A 6779-nucleotide genomic window follows, 5' to 3' on the forward strand; every position below is an offset into this window, starting at 1 on the left:
AAAAGGTTTTAACTATTTTGGCTAGTAAAATTTGGTGAGGCTACTAAGAATGTTCTTACATACCATTGGTTATCTATCCATGGATTTTTGGGTGAAAAATAAAACTAGCTCAATACTCCAAAGAACACCTAGAAATGGGGTTGAATAGGTGTTCTAAAAAAAAAATGCAAAATTTAAAAATTAGCAATCACATAAACAATCACAAAATATTATGAAAGCAATAAAAAAAATTAAAAAATCAACACAAGTAATTTGATGACGAAGTGGAAACCTTTTGAAGAACTCTTTAAAAGTAAAACCACTTCGGAGCAGTCAAACTTGGAAAATCAACCCACTAAGAAGAATTAGGTTTACAAGTAATCACATTTACAAAACCTTGTAACAGACTCTTTCTTGTACCGAAACAAGTGACCCACTTGCTTCCTACGCAGTAACTTCAGAACTCTAAGCAACTCCACTTCTTGATCTCCTTTACTGAACTCCAATAGGCTTCAATTGTTGTTGAAGAACGGTTGTGGTTGACAACAAAAACTCTAAGAGAGATGAACAATAGAAAATAGAAAAACCTAAACTTTTTCTCTTAGAACAAGAAGAAAATGTTTTTTTTTTCTTGAAATATTGCCTCCAATCCTTACAAAAGTCGTGCTCCAAAAGCCTTTAAATTGACTTGAAAAAGTAGCAATAAAATCAAAAAGTTGGTGGTCCAAAAATTGTAAATTTTCGGGTCTCTTCTTCTTGATCTCTTTTACTGAATTCCAATAGGCTTCAATTGTTGTTGAAGAATGAAGAACGGTTGTAGTTGACAACAAAAACTCTAAGAGAGATGAACAATAGAAAATAGAAAAACCTAAACTTCATCTCTTAGAACATGAAGAATTTATTTATTTATTTTTTTCTCTTGAAATATTGCCTCCAATCCTTACAAAAGTCATGCTCCAAAAGCCTCTAAATAGACTTGAAAAAGTAGAAATAAAATCAAAAATTTGGTGGTCCGAAAATTGTAAATTTTCGGGTCTCGTCTGCAATCTCGTAGGGACGTATTGTAGATGAGCTGTTTTGAAAAAGGCTCATCTGCAATCTCGTAGGGACGCGTTGCAGACGAGTTGTTATGCCAAAATCTCATTTGCCATCTCTTAGGGATGAGCTTGCAGTCAAGCAACACTGCCCAAGATTTTTGTCTTTACTTCATGACCTTTTTTGACCCCCTAAAAAAATTATGCACTTAAATGACTGCGTTGCATTTCTCATTTAAAAAAATGAGTAATGTTCAAAGGTGGATTAGAGATCCCTTTGAGTCATTCTAAAAGTGATTTGACTTTTAAAATCACTATTAGATTTATGATAGATCAATATTAGATTTTGATTTAATGATTATTTAAAACTCACATCACTTTTGGGATGACACAAGGAGGACTCTAATCCTCCATCTAACATTACTCGTGAAAAAGTGCCATTTAATTTTAAATTCTGACCAACTAGTTTCCCAAAAGGATAAAATTATATATTTTTATTTGCAAGACAGGTGTTTATTTTTTATTTTTTATGAGCAAGTTTACATGGAAAAGGGGAAGGGGATGCAAGAGTAATACTTACTAGAATTACCATCCGCATCCGCAATCGACACATGCGGATGTGGTTAACAAACATTGCTATCTGCATATGCTGATGCGGATAACTGTTTTAGGCTATGAGGAATAACTGCATCCACATACCCTTTATATATCATGTATATTTTATATATTTCTTGTGTGCATGTGTGTGTGTGTGTGTGTGTGTGTCTATATATATAATTAATAAATTCATTAAAACGCCATCGCTTTGGTGTTAAATACCCAATAACGTCATTTTGGATTAGGTATAGGTTATGTTTACATTAGGTAAAAATAATATGAAATCAATATATTTTCAAAAGATTAGGGCTTACAAAAATTTAAAACAATCCTAAAACACTAAAATTGAACTAAATTATTTTTAAAATTGTTTAAAATAGATCTTAATAGAGATTCAAATAAGACTTAAAAGTCGCATTACCTAATATCCGAATATCGGATAATAATCGCATTGAATAACCGCAATAAACGTGCGGATGCAATTAATAAAAATATGATGCGGATGCGGATATCTAAAAGTGATATCTGCATGTACACACAACCCTAATAAAAGTGTAACACCCCGACCTCATGTGAAGAAAATGATGAGTAACCCACATAGAGTGAGTAGTTTATAAAGATAATTATGAGTGCCAACTAACTGGAAATATCGAAGAACAACTTCATATATATATATATATATATATATATATATATATATATATATATATATATATATATATATATATATATATATATATTAGATTGTATTGTGTTTACTACACCATCAAGCAAAGCAAATTCAAATATATAAATACAATATATCAAGTAATTCATTTGATAAAGAACTTACAGCAAATTTCAAAAGAAGACATCATTTGTCAACTCCAAAATCTCCAATTACCAAAAGCTTGAACAAATAGTCACTGCAGAAAAGAACATGAATCCATAAATCTTTTGGTACAGTTTTATCTTCGTCCAAAATTGTAAACTTTTTTCTTTTTTGTAAAGCAAATAGGAATCAAATAAATTTAATGTCTTTGTCACGTGGAAAAATTCGTGGACACCATTCCATTGACCAAAGTTCAACTGGAAAAAGCAACAATTGTGAATTAAGTATAAGAAAAATGTTTGTAGTGTAAAAATTTCTTTAAGAATACAATACCAGTTGTTAATTATAATAAATTTTGAAGGATTATGATCTCGTCAAAATTGAAATATTTAGTGAAACCAACTCAGGGTGCATTTGGGATTGAGATTTCGTAGACAAAAAGTACGATTTTAAATCAAATCGCAGAAAATAAATCGTTTGGGAAATGCAAATTTGAAAACACAAAAAATTGTTTTTACAAATCACAAGCTATTGGGTGCTTTTTTGAAACGCATAATTTTAAAGGCTAACCTCTGATTTTAAAGGTCAGACGGCGATCTTGTGTAATACCTGGGATAAACACCATGCTTAAGTTATTAAAATACGTGCATGCATAAGCATATGGCTTAAGAATTAGTAGTCTAATAAAATTATATATTTATGCATGTAGAGAAATTGGATTAGTAAGAAGTTATTAATCAAAGTCGATCGAGCGACTCTGAAGTCGATCGAGCGACTTTGGAAGCAATGTAGATCGATTGAAAAGTGGATCGATCGAGCGACTTAAAATTTGCGGGTAGATAGAATCGATCAAGCGACTTTATGGTCGATCGAGCGATTATGGGCGATGTCGATCGATCGACTAAATTTTTGATCGAGGGACTTTACCCAATGCAGCACAGTTTCCGTTGAACAGCGAGGATCAATTTTCAACCATTGATTTTTGGACCCACACCTTGCTCTTAGGACCACACGATCATACCCCCATTTAATTAGTCTAGTTAGCCCAATTTGGTTCAAAGCTAACAAGATTTCTATAGATATTAAATAATCATTACCTAAGATGCGAAATAGTAGCCTAGAGGATTTGGGCTACGATTTTGGGTGATTGGTTGGCTCAAATCCAGCCATTGAAGAGTTTCCTTGATGGCTTGATCTCAGCCCTTCAAGATCACTATATATAGGATGCATGGGAAGTTGATTTTCATGAAGAGGAAACCAAGTTTTAGCTCAAACTCTCTCTTGTTCTAGTGCAGTAGCTATAGCACGAAAATCCTCTCATTTCACCTTACTTCCCAGCAACTAGCAAGCCAAATTTAAGCTTCAAATCACCCTCCTTTCATCACAAAATCAGTAGAGAAGTATAAGCAGAAACTATCCTTGTTTTTAGACTAAAGAACCAAGCCTTATAAGTGGAATTTTCTTTGGACAGCAACTCTTCTCCACCCTTTGAGCCTTTTGAAGAAGCTTTGGTGAGTATCTTCTTCCTTAAACTTCTCATAGAACAAGTAGTCCTATTGTTATTTTGAAATTATGATTTGCCCTTACTTTTAATTATGTACATATATGTAAGCTGTGTGAAAAATTGGCTAACTTATATTATGGACATATGAGTATATGTGTAAGCATGTGGGTGAGTGTTTACTACATGAGAAAGTAAGTTGGAGTGGGAGAATTGTGTTTAAAATGGATCAAGAAAATATAAGTGTGTGTGTGTGTGTGTGCGCTTTTATTATAAGCTTCACTATAAAGGATGTATTTATAAGTGTGTATTATTTCGATGTGTGTGCTAATTAAAAGGCAAGTTCATATGTGTGCTTAATTAGATGATACTTGTATTATTGTTTTAAAAGTTCACTATGTGCTAAAGATTTATATATATATATATATATATATATATATATATATATATTTTCTTAAAGAATGAATAACTCTAGTAGTACTATTATGAAGAGTTGGTGAAAGTAAGCACTAAACTGAAATAAATAAATATGAGATCATGTTTATTATATCTAAATCCATAGCCATTGCAATTTCTAGGGAAAGATATGGTAATAATAATGAATGTTTTCATAAATGCTTTTATTAATCTATTATTATGTAGTTGTAGAGGAAAATCTTTGGAGCAGAAACTATTAAGTATCTCTATACTTACTGAGGATGAAGCTGGTTGACTTTCCTATAATATATGTTTACTGCTTTATTTATTTGTTTGCACATGTGATTTTACATATTTTCTATTTTAACTAAAATGGTTAATAACAAAGCTGGTGAGCAGCGGGGGGGTGAAGGCTGCAGTGGAACCTTTGGCTTCCGTGACACTTAATAAATAAACGGGTTATGACCTTTGGCTCATAGTCTGCTGGAACCTTTGGATTCCAGTAACAAACAAATAAGCTTTAAGTGAGGGGAACCGTTGGCTTCCACAACACGTTAATCCGGACCGTTGGTTCCATCATGAGGGGAGTGCAAAAGATAATAATTAAAACTCTGCATTTAAAATTGTCATATCATTGCCTTATGATTATGTTTATGTTCAATTTATGTCTGTGGCTCGCGACTAAAGATTATATATTGTGTATACATATAATCATGAAACCCTTGCATTATGTTACATTTATTAAATAGATCAGCATTCATTATATTATTGGAAACAATGGACTCACTTTAGTATTTTATGTTATTGTCTTCTCTCTGTACTGTGTAATGATTCAGGCTATGAAGAAGAAGGATATCAGGACTATCCCGACTCGTAGATGGTTCCAGATTCGGTTTTTTGTAAGGCTGGACAGCCTTTCTTTTTGGGACTACCCTGTTGTAGTTTATCTAACCTAGCTCAAGACAATATTTATAATTCTACAGTTATATGTAGATATTTTGGCTTGTATGACTATCTTGCCCTGTGTGGCATAACTACTACTACTATTTGTATAATTACTGACTGGCTTATTATATATTTTGAGGTATTTCAGTAGAAGCTCTAAAGTGTCAATATTACATTTACGTATATTACGTTGCCAATATTTACCTCTGATAAGTTAGTAATGTCACATAAAAATTCGAAAAAATTTCACTTACGCTTTTTGTAAAAGCGGGGCGTTACATCTTGCCAAACACTTAACTGCGTTTTTAAAAATAATTTTTTCAAATCGAACATTTTAAAATCGTTATTTAAAATTGCACTTTTTGAAATCGTAAACCCAAACAGGCTCTTAGTCACACAAGATAAAGAAATTTATTGGCTTATGATCAAACTAATAGCAATTTTTAGGAATATTTGAATGCAAATAAATAGACAATTAACAAGGAAGTTGTTATTTGGATAAACTATATATATATAATAAAAGAAGTAACCAATTATTTTGTTTTGACTTCTCCCGCTTGTTATTGTTGTTGGGAAGTATTTTGCCATAATTTTTTTTTTCTTTTTCATATTTTTACAATGGCACGCGCTTATGCCATAATTGCTAGTTGGTGGGGAGACGTGTTGAAAATTTCTCTTAACTCCGCATTGTACGTGCCATAATTGTAGTGTTTAAAAAAGAGTTAATTAGTGTTAGTTGTTAGCTTTGGTTGGAGATGGAGAAAATAACATGAACCTTTCTTGGGTTTGCTTTGGGCCTTGGTTCTTTACTGGCTAGCTAAGATATTGTAGATACTTTTTATTTTTGGTTTTCTTTATTTTTAAAGGAATATTTATTTATTAGTTATCTATATTTTCAACTTTTGCAATTGGCAAGTAATATTTTATTACTAAAACGTCACTTTAAATTAGTCATCATCTATAAGGTGATCGATTGGAATAATATGCAGAGAAATGCAAGACATCCTGACATTACAATGGAGATTTAACATCTTCAAGCACAATAGTTGCGATACAAAAAAAAGCAGAAGCTACAGAAGACACATGAAAAAAGTACAACCTGCTACTATGGTTGGGAGTTGATAAGCTACACAACCTGCAGTGCAACCTTATTGGCATACAAACTTAGATAAGCTACATATTACTTAGACACATTGATCAGACAGACTGCATGTATAGGACGATGGATTTATCTAATTTTGTTCGGTTTCTGTCTTGCCAGTAGCACCGTGTCCTGGATGACCATGTCCATGGCCGTGGTGACCATGTCCATGCCCGTGTCCATGCCCATGCTTATGGTCACCATACTTGGCCTCCTCCACAGCGTCAGTTTTGACATTTTCCTCTATAAAAATGACCAGTTGAAGAAGTTAAGGTAAAATGTAATATTCAAATTAACTACAAGAGAAAACGTCACTTACTTACTACACTTATCATCCCGATCTCTCATTATTTT

This window comes from Alnus glutinosa, chromosome 4, assembly GCF_958979055.1.
Source record: "Alnus glutinosa chromosome 4, dhAlnGlut1.1, whole genome shotgun sequence".
Classification (NCBI taxonomy): domain Eukaryota; kingdom Viridiplantae; phylum Streptophyta; class Magnoliopsida; order Fagales; family Betulaceae; genus Alnus; species Alnus glutinosa.